The 18,577-nt window shown below is 40.4% G+C and overlaps 1 protein-coding gene across 1 annotated transcript in view; it reads right to left on the bottom strand.

The window, feature by feature from the left end:
• CDKAL1 (CDK5 regulatory subunit associated protein 1 like 1) overlaps nt 1-18,577 on the bottom strand; it is a 426,979-nt gene that overhangs the window by 298,626 nt on the left and 109,776 nt on the right. The gene's annotated exons all lie outside the window — the stretch shown is intronic.

Raw genomic sequence — 18,577 nt, 5'->3', positions numbered from 1 at the left:
GAATTACTGTCTTTGCCTTGTGAGGCATGTGATGATGTAAAGTTCACCTGAGGATGCTTATGCTAATTATTAAGAGTTTACTAAATCGCTCTTTGAGGACCACTCTCTAGCAAAGCAGGCAAAGCAGCCCTGTAGTTACCATGCGGCATCCTCTGAACTTGTGTCCTTTGACAAAACCCATCAGGTAACATGTAAATACTCCAGAAAAAAAATAAGTTGCACATTCTCCCGACACAAGCAAGCATGTCTTTTCTGAAAATACTTCAAAAAGACATAAATGCTTGCTCCATTAGACTCCAAACTGAGGTTGTAAAGATGCGCTCCAAGCAAAAATAAATAAATAAAAGCATCAAAATACCCCTCTCCAACAGAGCTTTCCGCTGGAGGTGAAATATCAGCTCTGAGAATAACCCCAACTCACATGCTATGTAGCAAATTATTCCCTAGGTTTCTGAGAAGAGATAACAGAGGAAGAAAAAAAAATATCGCATTTTATCTCCATTTGGATTTTCACAATATCTGCACGAACAGGCGATATGCTTCTCGCATTTTTCCCACTCTCAGAAAAAATGCATTTGAATGCACTGCCCAAACTTCTGCTTTTCACAAGTACAACAGATCCATCCAGGGTTTTATGGCATGCTCCAAAATGATGGCCTAGCAGCTGCTTTCAAACTATAGGGAATTTTCCCAACACAGCTCTAATGTCTTGGTTTGAATGGAAACTTGTTTTCATCCAGCAACCTGGCATACAAGCGAAGCGACTGCAGGTTTGGCTGAAACAGGCAATCTCGTTTTAAAATCCAGAACCACTCAGGTCTGTGCCTGAGTTTTACTCTGATTTTCTGTAAAAACCTTGTAGGCAGCAGTTACTCTTGGGCAGTCATTACTCAGACACATCATTTATTGGTGATGATGGTCTTTTCGGCTTTTGAAGTAACAGTATTAAGATTCTATCAACTTGAAAAATCAGATGGGGATGTATTCAGGAAGAGGATGAGATGGAGGAAGGAATAAATCTTAAACCTGGCCTTGGTCCTGGCTGGTAGGTTTTGTAGCCCCAAGCAAGGCTTGAATTCAGCAACATCAGAGGGGAAGTGCCCTTCCCCCAGAACAGAGATCTGCCAGGACAGCCTGTGGGCCAGGCCAGAATGGTGACCGGCCAGCTGCTGTCCCTCCAGAGGATTAAGAAAATCAACTTAAAAGTCAATATAACATAACTTCAAAGCAAATCTGCAAAACTCATAATTGAAAGTGATCAGCCTTATAACAAAATGGTTTTAAAAAGGAAAATGTAATTAATGACAAAATCTGCTCCACAAAAACACTCATCTTGGCTGGTGGTGAAAAGATTTTTACTTGTTTGCAAAAAGAATAAATATATTCATTATTTTTTCCTCATTATTGTCAAGTAGTCAAGTGTTGGGGTTTTTTCTTCTGTTTACTTAGAAGATTGAGGCACCTTGCCATACAACAGAAAATACTAGCAATTCAGTACAAAATTGCAAACCAGGAGGACCCTGCCCTGCTCCTGATGCTGTATTCTTAGCCAGGACAAAGTCCTGAGAGATGCCATCGCTTTTGGGCTGCTACTATGCCAATTAAAACCTTTCCATCCAAATGATAAACACTGCTGGGTAAGCTTTTCCCACAACTCAATTCTAGACCTGCTTGCTGACCTATGGAAGAACAGGTTTGGATTTTTTTAAGGAGGAATGAGATAGAGGATTTGCAGGTTGTATTTTTGGCCCTAATCTCACTTGAATTAAACTTTCTTACTTTTTTTTTTGGCTTGATAGGCCAGTGCCTTAGGAAGAGACCAAGGTTAAGAATTATCATCTAGAAAGCTCTGTGATTTATGTGATAGATCCAAAATGTGTTCCTTTCCCTCCCCCCCCCAGAGTACAAACAAAATAGTACAAACAAAATAACAGGAGGTTCTCCCCAAACGGTGGACTTTGTAGTGAAAATAGTACAATAACTACATGGGAGGTTATTTCTAGGAATGGTAGGTAAATTAAGATATGCAGGAAGAGAAATTTAAGTACCTTTACTCAAGAGTAACCTTCTCCCAAAGAGTATTTCTGAGTGGCAGGAAAACTTCAGCTCATTGCAAAACCACCTACTATGAAGGAGCCCAGGAAAAGTTCCCTATGGATCGTGAGGAGTTTGGGATACTCCCCCACGGGTAGCATCAGTGACACAAACACACAGCAAGGCACACAGATTTCACTCCATCCCTCTCTGTTAGCAACAGCACTTGTCCTCTCAGCCTGGCAGAACAGCCCAGGAGCTGCCAATCTGCAAGGCGGGTACCAGACCAGGCGCCAAGACACCCACTTGACAGCTCAAACCTCCCTCCACCTCCACCCAAGTGAACAGTACAGGCTGCCAGGTCTCGTTAGACACCATCACACCTTCACTAGCTAACACAGGTGACGTTTGTGGGTTTACAAAATACTTGCTAAAATGTTGAGAAATATTTTTTTCTGCCATATTTTGCAGCCGTTGAGGCCCCTAGCATTCTTCTTCAGATAAAATGGTAAAGTATATGCCTTTGCTGCTCTATAAACTTTTCTTTTTGTGAGGTTTTTTTGGTGGGTTTTTTTTTTTTTTTTTTTTTTTTTTTTTTGTTAAGCACATTATTAGTAAGATGCATTGCTATGTTCCTGACCTGCTTCACAGTCTTCTTACTAGCATAGAATAATTCAGGTTGGAAGGGACCTTTAAAGGTCACCTAGTCCAACCCTTCTGCAATGACCAGGGACACCTTCAACTAGATCAGGTTGCTCAAAGCCTCATCCAACCTGACCTTGAACACTGACAGGGTTGGGGCATCTACCAACTCTCTGGGCAACCTGTGCCAGTGCCTCACCACCCACATCGTAAAAAAAATCTTCCATGTATCTAGTCTGTATCTAACCCTCCTTCAGTTTAAAGCCATTACCCCTTGTCCTATCACAACAAGCCCTACTAAAAAGTCTGTCCCCATCTTTCCTATAAAGCCCCTTTAGGTATTGAAAGGCCGCAATAAGGTCTCCCCAGACCCTTTTCCTCTCCAGGCTGAACAACCCCAACGCCCTCAGCCTGTCTCCATGGGAGAGGGGCTCCAGCCCTCAGAGCATCTTTGTGGCCTCCTCTGGGCTCACTCCAACAGTCTGTGTCCTTCCCACGTTGGTGGCCCCAGAGCTGGATGCAGCGCTGCAGGGGGGTCTCACCAGAGCAGAGCAGAGGGGCAGAATCCCCTCCCTCGCCCTGCTGGCCACGCTGCTGGGGATGCAGCCCAGGGCACGGGGGGCTTTCTGGGCTGGGAGCGCATGTTGCCGGCTCGCCCAGCTTTTCACACACCAGTACCCCCACATCCTCCTCAGGGCTGCTCTCAATCCTTTCATCACCCAGCCTGTATTGATACTGGAGACTGCCTCAATCCAGGTGCAGGACCTTGCACTTGGCCTTGTTGAACCTCCTGAGTTTCATACAGGCCCATTTCTTGAGCTTGTTCAGGTCCTTCTGGATGTCACCCCATCCCTCAGGTGTGTCAACCACACCGCTCAACTTGGCATGGTCTGCAAATTCACTGAGGGTGCACTCAATCCCACTGTCTATGTTATCAGTGAAAATATTAAACAGTACTGGTCCCAATACAGACCCCTGAGGAGCACCAATTGTCACCAGTGTCCAGATGGACATTGAGCTGTTGACCACTATCCTTCTAGATGCAGCCATCCAACCAATTCCTCATCCAGCAAACAGTCCACTCATCACATCCACAACTCTCCAATTTAGAGAAGGATGTTGGGGGGGACAGTATCAAAGGCCTTACAGAAGTCCATACAGATGACATCTGTAGCTCTTTCCTTGTCCTCTGATGTAGTCACTCCATCATAGAAGGCCACTAGGCTGGTCAGGCAAGACCTGCCCTTAGTGAAGCCATATTGGATGTCTCAAATCAGCTTCCTGTCCTCCACATGCCTTAGCATAGCTTCTAGGAGGATCTGTTCCATGACATCCCCTGGCACAGAGGTGAGGCTGACAGGTCAGTAGTTCCCAGGGTCCTCCTTTCTACCCCTTTAAAAAATAGGTGCAAAATTTCCCTTTGTCCAGTCACCAGGGTCTTCACCTGACTGCCATGACTTCTCAAATAACACGGAGTGCCTTGACAACTACATCAACCAATTCCCTCTGGACTCTGGGATGCATTTCGTCAGGTCCCACAGACTTAGCTTGTTCAGGTTTCTCAGGTGGTCATGAGCCTGATCTTCTCTTATAGCGGAAGGGACTTGCTCCCCCAGTCCCCATCTGATGGTCCCTCCACTCAAGAGGTGAGGGAAGAGAGGGTGCCAGTGAAGACTGAGGCAAAAAGGTTGCTGAGTACCTCAGCCCTCTCCATCTGTCACCAGCTGTCCAGTGGTGTCCATCGGGGGTACACTGTCTCTGACCTTCCTTTTCTGGCTGATGTACCTATAAAAGCCCTTCTCATTATTTTTTGTGTTCCATTAAGACCATAATTAGGCAAAATCCTAATTACTGTCTTAGATAAGGTTCTCTTCCTTTTAACATCCTTCAGTAAAATCTGCGAATAAACCCATCTCGTTCCTTGAACTCTGTTCAAGGCAGAAAATGAACACCAGGCATCTCTCAGGACTCTCCTGAACAGCCACACTAGACTTGACTATGTCGCCATTTGCGATTTTATAATCGAGTTCAGCATGTTGGTTGATCCTCTGGTAATACCTCTAAGTTTAAGCATATCACAAAAGTAACATCTAAGATGACAAAGTTTTTCATAATTACTGTTTTGTTTTTATTTTTGTGGGGTTGCAGAAAGGAGAAATGATTAATCCTTTTTCACTACTACTGCTTTGAACTACTACTACTGTATACACGAAGCTCAAAGTATAGACCAGCAAACCTCCCAAAACTTCGGCCATGCCCAGCACTCGCTGCTTTTGGCCCCCCAGCTCCTTTCATTGCTGATCTTCACCTCTCTGCTGACAGCACAAGTAACTTCAGCTCTGAGCTTCTTTGAGGGACAGCATACCAGACATACTGACATTCTGCCGACTCAGCCTTGCAAAAGCAGAGGCTGCTATATCACCAAGGAAGTGCTGCAGGTGTCAAAAGCTGGGATTACCCTTATAAAAAAAATAAAATAAAAAAATCACCAGTTTCTGCATATTCTTGAAGTTTTATGTCCTTTAGTACGTACATGACAGGTTGTAGTGGGGTTGTAGAAATATTTCAGCATCTTTCTACATCTCCAGTTTCACGCTACCTTTTCTTCAGCAAGCATCTAAGGAAATCAGTGGCGAAAATTTTCAGAAGCAGAAATAGCTCCTATAGCAGCAATGTTGGCCTTTCTCTTCACCTTCTACCACTACTTTCCTCCTTCAAGTACACATTTGCATTCTTTCTACTACTTCAAAAAAGCAAGACTTCATTCTCCTCCTTCAAAATTTAATCCTATTCTGAATTGATTTTTCCATATATAGATGGACTGTTAATTGGATATACTTGTCTCAAAAGAAGTGAAACTTTAAATTCACTTGGAAAGGGACACAATAAAAAAATGGAAACCAGAATTATTACCGTGAACTTCCATATAACCCACTTGACTCTTACTGTATTCCTCTGTTCTTTCTACACATATTCCTGCAGGAACTATAATACTCCACCGCAGTATTTGTGGCGTATCTCTCCTTTATGTTTTGTTAACTGACCATTTATTCTGCTTCTCCTATCAATCTTCCCACTCTTACTTCTATTCATCTCTTTAAACATAAAAGAAGTGCAGTTTAGGGCACACTATTATTCTAATTAATTTGTGCAATACTACACTGCCTTTCAGGTTCAAAGTCCAGGCGGGCTTCAAGTTACATGCATGCATGGCCAATGGTTGTAATATAAAACCTTGTTGACACAATGGCTAAAAAATGAAATTACTGTTGAATGAAAATTAAATAATCTATTTTTTTTCCCCCAGAGGTGTAGTATGCTTCTCAGTAACAGACTTAACTACAAAACTGAAAAAGGATCATCAAGAGAGGTTGCTATTCTAGAATCTATTATAAGTAATTGTCCTTTGTTGTTTTGTTTTGTTTTTTTTTAATATTATTATTTGTTAAGTATAATGCACCAGGATTATTTTTTTTTATCAGGTAAGGAAGATGATGAAACAAAAAAGAGGGCACAGAATTTACATGGACTAAACAAACAGAGCAGTACAGGGTGCTAACAATATTGTTCTACTGAGCCACCAGAACAAAACCCCTGAAGGTTTCCATGCTGTGTCTGACATGGGACATTGTGATAAAAAGTCGAGGATAACAAAGGAGTTAAGAAGCAACTCCCTTTCTCTTGGACACCATCAGGGCAGCTGAGGAAGAAAAGTCACAGACCTGAAATGCAGCCACAATTCTGACCACCAAGGCTTTTTGTTACTCAAAATAAGATATCTACAATTACTAGATGAAAAAAGAAAAAAACTTCAATCTTCTCAAGAGCCACTAAATACAGTTTCCATCATATGTGCACAGAAGCCTGTCAGAAGCTACCTAACAAAGAAAAGGGAACAAAACTCAATGACGTAATTTTTATATTTAAAAAAAAAAAAAAAAAAAGCAAGCTGCATGTATTTTGTCCCTTACAGAAACGCTACATGAGCAACCACACTGTGCCTAGTTTTTGTGTAATAGATAAGGACTGTATCATGGTGACAGAAGCAAATGACAAAGACCAGAGCAAAAACAAAAAAGGAGGTTTTGCTTCTAAATACTGGAACCTTCATTTTGTCCAAATTGCACTGTATCGTGCTTTTTAGTAAGCTTTTTTGTTTGTTTGCTTAATTCATTAAACTCTTCCAGTAAAGCCCAGAAAGCTCCTCCTAATCAGAAGAGATGAGGACTGTCTTATTTAATTCCTGTTCACAAGCGTAGTATCTGAATAGCAATAGAGGTACCAAACCATAGAGTATACTGCCTCTTACCCTCCCTGTTTAACCTCATTTTTAAAGAACGAGGGAAGTGTACGCTGGAAAGAACTTCCAGAGGTCACTAGGCCCAACCTTCCGCTCGCAAGCCGACTACTGACAACATCATCACCCAGCAAGGCCAGAAGACTTGTCACTTGTTGTGTCTTCTGGTCTGATCAAGAAGAGCTTGGTCCCATAATCTTCGCAGTTGCCTTTCAACTAATTACGGACTACTGTTTGATTACCCACTGGCCTCCTATGTGCCAGACTCATGACAGCCTGACCATTTTAGTAGTCCTCCAATGGACCTGCTCCGGTCTCCCTGCATCTCTCTACTGCCTCCACGACACCCAAAACACAGTAACCCAGGTGAAGACCCACCAAGTAAAGAGGAATAAATACCTTGATCAGTCTCCTGGTCATGAGCACCTTATTCACCACTGAGAGCAGCTCATGACAGCTGGTTCATGTTTCTTGCTCCTCACTGTATGTCACACATTCATTGCAACAGGCTACTTGGCCAACAGCCTTATCTCAATAGATTATGATGCATTGTTAACTAAGTCTTCATGAAGATCTCAAATTTCTATTGTTTTATACCATGCCTGAAAGATCTGGTATGGTAAAGATCCCCAATTCTTTACAGGTTGCATTTTGACACACACATTTGTTGGACAGAAAAACCTGGGTTCAGTATTGGTGGAACATCTTCGTGCTGCTCCACTCACACAGATTCATCACAGTTCCTGAAAGCAGCAGACTCCTGAAGCACTGAGTTAAAGCAGTGCAGAAGGGGCTCACACCACATCCTACGATACAAACTGAAGAGATAGTACTAATTTATTTTCTTAAGAGACTGAAATGTTGAGTTTCATGAGAAACATGTAGAGATTCAAAAGTGTATGACAATTATTTAAGAAGCTAATCCTACTTCTGAAGATAAGAAATAAGATTTCGTCTTTTTCTACTCAGACATTTTTAATCGCATTATCAAAAATAAAACAAAAATCAAATTCCCAGGTGACTCACATGATGACTACACTTTACTTCTGCCAGCACACTGCTGGAAAAATCCTCCACTCAGTTGTTATCACTGACGCTTAAGCATGGGAAGGGAGAAGATGCTATTAGAAAGTAGGAAGCTCAAAAGTGCATCAAGCAGCCTAAGCTGGCTTTAGTGCACTCCCACTGTGAGGTGGGACTGATCAGAGTAGCTACATCTGCTTGTCACTAACAATTTATGCAGCACGCTTGCTTCCACTGTGGTTTCAGCTTTTTGATGTGTATGGTTGGGAAAACATTTGCAGGTGGGGTGCTGAGAGAAGGAAGAGAAAGAGACAAGCCCTAGAAGTAGCTCCGAAAAATTAATGCCAGTTTAGCCATCTAAATCCAGTTCAAAATGTATTATTTAAAGACCTAAAAATTGTAACTTCTATCAGAGTTGAAGGGGTAATTTCTCTAAGCATATTAGCTTGCCTAAGGATATTTCCTAAAATAACCAAGACATCATTCTAGTAGTTTTCACAATAGATAATATTCTACAAGTTTAATACACTGCCAGGCATTTCATAGTGATGATAATGAATGCATGGGCTCATGAAAGTTTTAGGTCATATGCACATCTGGAAGGTCAGAACAACTTAAAGGATGCAAGCAACAAAGTTTTGTTCCTATTTCTCAACACTAAGCATGTCTAACAAACAGCAATCCAACGTGGCTCAAATATAGACAACCACTTTACTCCCAAAGCTCTGTTCCCTTTTTATTTTTTCTTCTACATTTCCCATAAATGTTAGTTCTCCCAGATTAATACAACCATCTCTATAGCACCTCTTTACCCATACATACACATAGAAAGAATTTTCTATTTTTGAAGAATAAGCAGGCTCTAATACTACACAGTACTAAGTTTACAGCATATAATCAGCAGCCATAACTGTTTGAGCAAAGTAAATGACGTGTTTGAAACACTTTACCAGGATTTCACAGTTTGATCTCCCATCCCAGTTACCAGGAATGTCAGGAGAAAAGCCTCATTGCAGTATGCTATTGATCAATGGCTTTTTAAAGATAATAATCCATCATGAAGACTAATGAATAATTTTTAAAGGTTATTTTGCAAGTCCTGTGCCAAATGAGCTAGGTGTTTTACAGATAAAGTTTCTGTAACAATCTCTAACCTTTTCCTCAGCCCCACGTCCGATGAGTGATCACCCACAGCTCTGTTTGGAAATGGAGGCAGATCCCGACTGCACGTTCCTGGGGCTCCCAAACTTGCTTTGTACAACAATTCGTGCCCTTATTAATGCTCTAATGAAAAAGGCCCTTAGCATTAACGATCTCTACCTGGACCTCAGACACACAGCAAATTCTTTCAAAAGTTGTAACATTCAAGTTTCTCTGTAACATATAAACAGTTAATAATAATGTCATCGACCTTTAGATGCCTCTAAGCAATATTAATTGCTCAAACAGCATTTCCTATGCAACCACTTCATATTTGTAATTCACTTCTATTTTTAATTCAATATACATCTCTGCAGACTTCAAGACACCTCACACCAGGAAGCGATAATAAATAATGCAATGTTCTCCATTAAGCTCACTTAATGCAGCTCAGAATTCTACTGAATCTCAGTGGAAATTATCATCCTGTTATGAAACTTCAGAAAAGAAATCCATCTGCTCCTACCAGGAGTTTCAAATAAATTCTCTTCTACCATTCCTAAACACTGCAGAATTTGAGAGGACAGGAAAAGTGCAAACTGCACAACTTACACCTCCGAAATTTGCTCTAAGAGATTTCTTATATAAAAATATAAATTCCAAATTTCCATAGAGACTCAAGTACATTTTTCAGACTCTGATTGCACGAAGTGTATAACATTTTCTTTGAAGTACTACTTCATTAATAAACATCATTATTTTTTCTTATAGCCTATATACGAAATGTTAAATAGGTAATCAAGCCTTTATTTCTGAACAGTCAACACACAGGAAGATCTTCCCACCATCAAGCAGAAGTTTGTTTTTAAACAGGTGCCAGAGGGCGTCAGTACTTTTAAATAAAGCTCAAACGGGAGAACGGAGCATCGCACCCCCTGACGCTCCTCCGAAACTCTGAGTCCCATTCATTGACGTCTCCCATCTCTCGCTATCAGACAGCACGCCCCAGGTTTCTCCAGCACTCAGCAAAGTGTACATTAACCTTATTTAAGACAATACAAAAGTCTGTCTCTGTGGGATACAGACCTACCCACACAAGCAGAAGGCTGGTTAAATTCTTCCAAATGGGACCGTAAACATGTGCTTCAATATATCACATACGTACGCAATTAAAAACACGCTAGAGAAGTAAAAACCTAAGTTTTGCATCACTGGTACAAGCAGCTCAACCTGATGGATTTTTTTGTTGTTGTTGTAAAGGCATATTAGATTTACCAGTATGAAACATTAATGAGCAAACATCCTAGGTTGCTTACCTGGTTTCCATAATCCCCTTTCCCACAGAGACAGACAACACTGCACTGCTCACTTGCCTTTTTTTTTTTTTTTTTTTCTCTTTAAATTAAAACTCTTGCCCTGTTCTGCGCCCTGATCATGGGTCAAATGAAGGCCAGATCTACTCTGATGACCTTCAGAAGACTTGAGAGCCTTCACTCCCGGTGCACTTCCCTTCAAATGCTGTTATAGCTACAATTCTCTCTCCCTACTCCCTTGAGCGTATAAAAATTACTTTCCACCTCTGTTCACAATATATATCAATTTACGGAATACCCGCTTACTCTATGATTTCTTCCAGTATTTGCCACTTTCTGAAAAAGCTATCAGATGTTCTATGCAAAAGCATCGTCCTTCTGACAGGAATTAAGCAGGCTCCGGCAAGACCCTACGTGTAAAGCAAGGTTAGCTTAAAGAGATACTTTACTGCTATACCTACTTTCTAAATAATTTCCCTCTCTGTGCAAACAGTTGTATCTAAAATAACACAGATAAATAAAATGTATTTCCACCCACTTTGAAAAGTCTTCAGTATCAGAAAATCACAGTGTCAGTAATACAGATAACAAATCAGAAAACACAAAAATAGAAAAGAATTATTTGCTGCAGCAAACATCTCAAACTGTGCCTCTAACAACTTTTGCTTTAAAAGGTAACCCACAAGGAAAAGTAAGCAGATAAATATTTTACTATTCATACATTAGCTTTATCAATTTTAAAGCACAAAACCAGAGCATGTGTGGCGTTCACAATGAGTTATAATATTCAATAGGACCACTCAAGCTCTAGAAGTACATGAATAATTTGAGTTTGCACATAACTCTCAAAAGTTATAAATTTTAAAAAGCTAACTCCTTCATTTCATGTTCTGTATTCCAAATCGTGTGCATTTGACCTTGACATCAAAATGGGCAACAATACTCCCCCCATTTTCAACTTACTTTACAGTTTAAATAATATGTTACAAAACTATTCCCACTCTATTGGTATTCCAGATCCTGATGTTAGAAAATTTGCAACACATGTATTGGATTAAATATGGACAATACAGCCCAAAACATTTTGATTTTTATTATGAATTTTCTTTCTGCGAAGTTGGACCTAATAAAAAGGATGCATAACTAGAAAAAAAACTGTTTGAGACACCAAGTTTCCCCAACACAGCATGTGCTGTGTGTTACTACAAAAGGAAGCCATATAGTGGTAACTTAGAGAAATCACCGCTGAGGCTATGGACTATATCAGTACGTCAGTGTCCTTCCAGCCGTCTTCTTCCAGGGTTTATCCAATCTATACAACACACACTTCAACTGTTCATCGTACCACAAATGGTGCCTGGGAGCTGTTTGAAAGTCCATATTCTCCTCCCTGTTGCCCTCGGACTCACCAGCTATACGTACCCTTCCTTCTATAACTGCACACACACACACACGTGTATATATATATATATATAAACCTCCACCTGACACGTGACCATCGGCCAATATTTCAGAAAGAGCATAAATACCAGACCAGCAGTTCTGTACAAGCCCAAGCAGCACCGGATGCTTTTTCTGTGATTATCAACAATGGTGCCCTCTATGACCTATAAATTATCCTCTCCTATCTTTCCTCTAGCATGCAGTTCTCTAGGACAAAGAGAGCTGCTGAAAAATCAACAGGCTAGAGCATCCTACTTTGCTGTTGTTATTTCTTTCAGCATTAACCCAATATTAGCATTCTCCTGGTCTGATGGGATTTTCTCAGCTTTCAGAGTTTAGTTAAAAATTTAGCATCCAGCATTACCACAGCCTGTGGCATCCAGCATCACCACAGGCCACGGCATTAAAAAAAAAAAAAAAAAAAGCTACTGGATCTATGCATTTTGTATAAATGTGTATAGGACATACTAAAGATGTATGATAAATATACATCCTTAGTATATCCTTTGTGCCACTTCAAAACTGGTAGTATCTCTGATTTTAGCTCTAACATACATAGCCTACCCCTTATTCTTAGGGCTCCCCACCATAGATATTCCCTTAATAATATTAGCTTGTCTTTGCCAAAATATAGATTCTATAACCCGCATTTTGTATAATTTTCCACTTTCCCCCACCCTATTTCCTACATATACCTAAATAAACCTGCCTTAACGCCACCTGATTAAACCTTTATTCCACATTCCCCACCCCTCTTCATTACAGAATTACAGACTAGCGAAGGAACTGACCCCACACAAGTCTCACCTTAGTCTAAATTCTTCTTCTCAGATAATTTTACTGGTTTCCCTATTTCTTCCTGAATGTTAAATACATTATTCGCTGAGATAATCCCCACTAAAGAGAATCAGCTTCGTACAGTCATTAATCCTTACCAAACTGTCAGTTTGAAAGCCATTTATGATTTCATCTTTACGTGACACAGTTCAAAAAATAAATATCATCTTGTTTTGGTTGGAACAACATTGACGGTAAAAACACAGACACACTTCAATGTGATGTTTGAAGTTTTCCAAAAAACACTGCTCAGTTTGGAAACCAGCTGAACAGTCCAAACAGGTCAGAGGGACAAATAGCTGCGTAGGAAGGCACCTTGCTCCTCTGAACTTCCATTTGTCAAGCACATCTCCCTCCAGCAGAAGTTACCCATCTGTTGCGTATAAAAATAGCAAAACCAGTTTGTTTGCATTCCCAGTAAAAGCTAATCGATGGGGAGGGGGAGCAAGATACATCTCTGTTTACAAGCAGGCTTCCTGGAAGAGAGGAGTAGCAGTTACTATCAACAAGGATCCTCACCACTGGTAGCGGGAGGGCAGCAGGAGAGAGGAGAGCTTCCCAGTTTTACTGACACTCACCGCTGTTCTCCATGATAACGGCATGGAAATAGAGAAGTACTATTTATTCATTAAATAATTCATTTAAAGAACTGTAATTCATTAAAAGAACTGTATCAAACTGAGATCATACAGTCATATGGTATGAATTTAAGAAATTCTCATTAAAAAGTCACAGATCACGGCTTTGCTTGAAGACTGAAGAAAATCTCTCCCCTTGGGAAATTGAGGAAACTACTTTTTGTTCAAGGTTTTGTTTTTTTTTTTTAAAAAAAAAGTGTTCTTGGTAAAGAACAAAAGTAACAGAATTACAGACTGATAGTTCAGTTGCTGTTTTCCAGCTATTTAACAAGACATTTGCTTTGCAAGAAAAAAAAAAAATATGTGATTTTTGCCTTTAAAATTATGTGCCTGAGAAGCTACATGGCTAAATCACTGGCTAACCAGCCACTTCCAATGCACCTCTAACAAGCACTGCTCAGAAAATACTCCAAAGACACTACACCATTTCACAAGAAACACAAACACCACCGTATGGCATCAAGGCTTTTTAAGCACCAACTGCAGCAAATAGAAGCAGCAAAGTTTCTTATTACCTGCTTTAAAAAATATAATAATAATGAACAAAACATGAAACTATCACAGGTAAGCAAGGCCTGGTAGAAAAAGTTCATCTTCTTGTTACTTCTTTTATCCAAAACCATAGTTCCAAATAATGATTTAAAAGACTTGAATAATCCACCTAACATTTATGATTTGGTATTTTAAAGAACCAGCCACCTCTCCCAGAGGAGGGCAACTGCCAGACACCAACTGTCTGAACATTTCTAGTTTATGCAATTCCTCGCAGAAACCCAGGGTTACTGATGCAGGATTTCAGACACCATCACTTCCACAAAAATTTCTGATAAGAGTGAACTTATGTCAAGTGGGAGAATTACAAGTTGGAAACCCATTCTAGATAAAACACAGAAATCTAACGCTTGCCTATGCCAGCCTCCGGAAAATTTGGCCTCGTTTCTACCAAAGCAGTATTTACAGTCACTCGAATGTGCTGAATAGGCTAAAGACTTAGGACAGGCATCAGATAATTCTGAACTATGGTTATGAAGGTCAACATTCGATCTTGAACTCTGCTATTAGAAGACATCATTATCCAAACAAAAGCTCCTAAGCACTAAAACAAGAGAGGTTCACTAACGAGTATTGCTGACTAAAGAATTAAATTGAGCTCTGAAAAATCTAGGGAAGCATGAAGATATGACCACAATGCATGAACAATTCATGGCAGATAGAAAGTTTTAGTTATAAGAAGTACCAGACACTAGAAATCTTCCTTTTGCAGTATTTATTATGTGCACACGTACTTTCACGAGTGTAAACAGTGAAAAGTGAGGGGGTGGCTGACTTCTTCACACAATCACATTATCTAATTTCGAAAAAGTATAGTATGCTACTTCCAAGTAAGACTGCAACATGTACAGCAGAAGCTGAAATGAGAATTTCTAGTTTGCCAGAAAGATATTTTAAACAACCAACAATTGTTTTATTATTCTGAATGCAAATTTTCAGCATCTGTGTGCTTCTCCTCCCAAGACTGGTGATACATTAGGATTGCACTGTTGTAGAAAAATTAATTTACATCAATTTGCTTTAGAAGGTGAAGCTTTCTGTGGGCTCTGACTGACGGGGCCTCGGCTGAGTAATTCACATAAGCCAGGTCAGAATTCCTGACCTCACAACAAGGTGGATCTGTCCGTGCTAAACAGTTTGACGATTTACAGTGGTAACAGGGAGGGGGGCAGCCCCACAGCTCGGCTGCAGGGTGGCCAGCGGCTGCAACGCAGCTCACCAGCTCGGAGCTGGAAACTCGCTGTGAGCTGGGAACCCTTTCACCAGGTTATACCTAAATCAAGAATAAACTTACAACGTGGAGGTTGTAAAGAGTAGTGTGTAAAATCCCACAGGAAAATGCAACTGCTCCCTGTCAGATCACCTCTTAACAGTACTGCAGACATTAGTTGGCCTTAGGGGACAACTTCTGAGATCAAGCTCAGCTGGTAAAACAAAATAAGAGGTCATGGCGGTATGTATGCGCATGTAGAGTGCGTACTTATGTTGACCACACTATGATCTGATTTATTATCTTAAGTTTATTAGATTTAAGAGACCTTGACCTCTTGTACTAATTAAGGGCACCTACCTAAGCTGAATTGTATTGCTTCTCATGTGTTCTTCCCCCTAAAACAGGGTCTTAAATACTCAGCAGTAGCTTCAGAAAGGACTGACAGAAAACCCTCAGTGAGCAAGTAGTACAAACGAAGGCCTTTCTAATTCCGTGTACAGAAGCTACCTACAGGGATATAGCCAGTGCAGCTACCAAATACCTTTGTAACTATATTTTGTACGCTCAACATCATAAAATTCGGGGGGGAGGTAATTACTGAGAACATTAAAATATTCTTTTTCCAGCAGCAAAAGCGTACATGTAGGTAATACACAACATCTTTCACTTAAATTTTCAAGTGATCTTTTAAATACCAAATCTCTTCATCCCCATCTGGTTAGTTATTACTGACTTCTTGCAGCAGCACATATCTAGATAGAGACTGAAGTGGGCTGAAGGGGCAGTAAAGGAAGAATTATTATACCTGAAGTCTTTACTGTGGATCCTTCAATCTACATAGACTTAACAGCGTTCCTTGTTAGCCCATCTGATCTCCATTCCAACCTTTGAAACATCTCATCCACTTCTACACCAAAGGAAGAAAAAGGGGAAGGAACAAAACACCCATGGTCTTCCATTTAAAGAAGTTAATGCTCTAAATTAATCAAGGATTACCGATATAAAACAAAAATGTATCATTGCAGCACACAGAAATATGTGCTGGTATGTGGATGAAAGACCATCTCAAGCATTTATTGGGTTTAGTCAAACTTAGTTCTCACACTGACTTCAATAAGGATGTAACTATTACATAAAAAGTAAGACTCAACTTACTAAATGAAACCTTAAACTCAGAGGAGACCTCTCATTCAACCATCTTTCACAAAAAAATCTGTATTAAAAAGACTCTAGTACTTCAAGTCACTCATTCTGAGTTGTCTTGTCTCTTTATTCCCCATTCCCAGCAGCGGAGATTGCATGAGCGTTTCTGAAGAATGTTTAAAGACCAGTTCAAGCACTTTTGCTGGAAGTTCACCGTTTTACTGTGTTACTTCTGAATCCCCTGCGTAGCTAGAAGGCTAATCGGACCTCGCATCGCTGCTAGTGTGCCAGGCACAAAGAGAAAGATAACTAACAAGGAATCTTCGGTACTCCCTGTTAGCATGCTGCCTGTTTAGACCAAAGTTCTTGTGCATTGTGTTTTCCTGAGATTTTTTTTTTGTTGTTGTTGGAGCTGAATGAGGAGGTGAGCGTCACCTTAAAAAAAGATCATAATAAAAAAATAAAAGAGCATATCAACAGGAGCCTGGCCTCCAGCCACTACCAGCACTCTGGCGTGCCCGGCCAAGAAAGGGAAAACAGAGGGCACTGGGGTGAGCCAGTCTAAGGTGGAAGCAGCGGGTGATACAGGAATGAGTAGAGCAGGAATGTACAGAAGGATGGCCAGGAAGGCAAGGTACGGCAGGGTAGACAGATTCCAGGAAATGTTTAGTGATTTGCCAATGCCTATGAGATCTGTCATCCTGCCTTGGCGTTTCACAAGTGCTACTGGAACCCATTCCCACCAGGCTGACAATCTGGGATGACTAAAGACAACTGAATTACAAATACAATAACACTAACTTCCTAAATGCTCTCCCAGAAGAACTGGAAGCTGGTTCTCCCCCTTACAGAGCACCACCATAAGCTTTCAGCTTAATGCCAAAATCCAGAACAAGCAGTTGCTATACTGTTTTAAAAATACACAAGCAGAAAGATGACAATTCTTCTCTATCTCGAGTAAAACATTTGAAGAAACATATTTCAACAGTTGCACATAAAGTCATCTACAGATGTATATTAAGGCACTACAAAACTCAGCACAGGTATGCAATAGATTATTGCTGATTTCTTATTACTGTGGCATCCAGTAATTTAAAGTCAGTTAAAAATGCAAGAAGTTGCAGAACTTTATTTCCTGGCAAGCATCCTCAGCGTGAACCAAGACAACCAAGCAGTACCTCACACGTTCGTCTAGACTGCTGTGGGATCACTGTATGTAAATAAGCCCCCAAACTTGACACAGTTCTCAGAACACATACATTCCACTTGGAATAACAAACACTCTAAATTTCACAGTTCAACTGATATAAAGGACTTTTGGGGGGTTTTTTTCTTAAGATTACAGTATGTGGAATTGCAATTATCATCAAGAAGACTGTTAAGACCATGTCCATATCATTTCAGGACTGTGTATTATATGCTCTCAGCTTGATTCAGAACATTTTCATTTAGGATGTTTGTGTTTTCACCGAGTGGTCATCTGGTCTGGATCTGTCAGCAACTACTTATCACTGTTTGTAAGTAACTTCAGTCAACAGTGGCTTTCCAAGTTAGATAGAAAATTAAGAAAAGGTGTGTGGTAAGAGACAATTCACATGAACTGTTAAAAGACTAGGATTTCTCATGTATGTATTAAGGCATTAATATTTTAAAGAAATTTTGTTTGCTGCATAAAAGCAGCATTGCTAGAAAAAGAATATCAAGTCCTGCAATAGCTGCAAAAAAAATCTTGCAGAACAATTAAAATACTATATATTTGTTTATCTCAAAGCATAAGCAGACTGTGCAAGTTACCAGCTTCTCAAAATGCATTTTTCCTGTAACTATTGAATAACCAAAAAAAAAAAAAAATAAAATACTATCCTAATGCTCACATACAGCAAGGCGAACCAGCGGGTACTTCATTCCTGCAGTTCGTTATTGGTTCCTACAGAGTACGCCACCTAAAAGCCCAGACCCGCCTGCCTTACTGCTTACTCCACTTCACCTTTTTTACTTTCTCTCCCAGTGCTGTATCTCGCCAGCTGAAAGAACAGCACAGTCTAAGTGATTTCTGCTGCTGGACAGAGAATTATATTGATTCCCGTGTCTGATCACAAGACGACAAAAACTCTCGGTGCGCTGGGGGCTGGGGCCTGCCTCTCCGCACCCCAGCCAGTGCTGCCCAGCACCTGAGCTACAGCGATCTGCACGCCACGAAAATGATGAGGCTCGGAATGAAATACAAACAAGGAGAAACTATGAACAGATGCCTAATGAGGAATTCTACTGAAGGGGGAACAGTAAGTTGCTAAAACTCAAA

The sequence above is a fragment of the Falco peregrinus genome, chromosome 3, assembly GCF_023634155.1.
Source record: "Falco peregrinus isolate bFalPer1 chromosome 3, bFalPer1.pri, whole genome shotgun sequence".
NCBI classification, from domain to species: Eukaryota; Metazoa; Chordata; class Aves; order Falconiformes; family Falconidae; genus Falco; species Falco peregrinus.
Note: the sequence above shows the minus strand (reverse complement) of the source record. Positions and strands in the feature narration are given on the sequence as shown.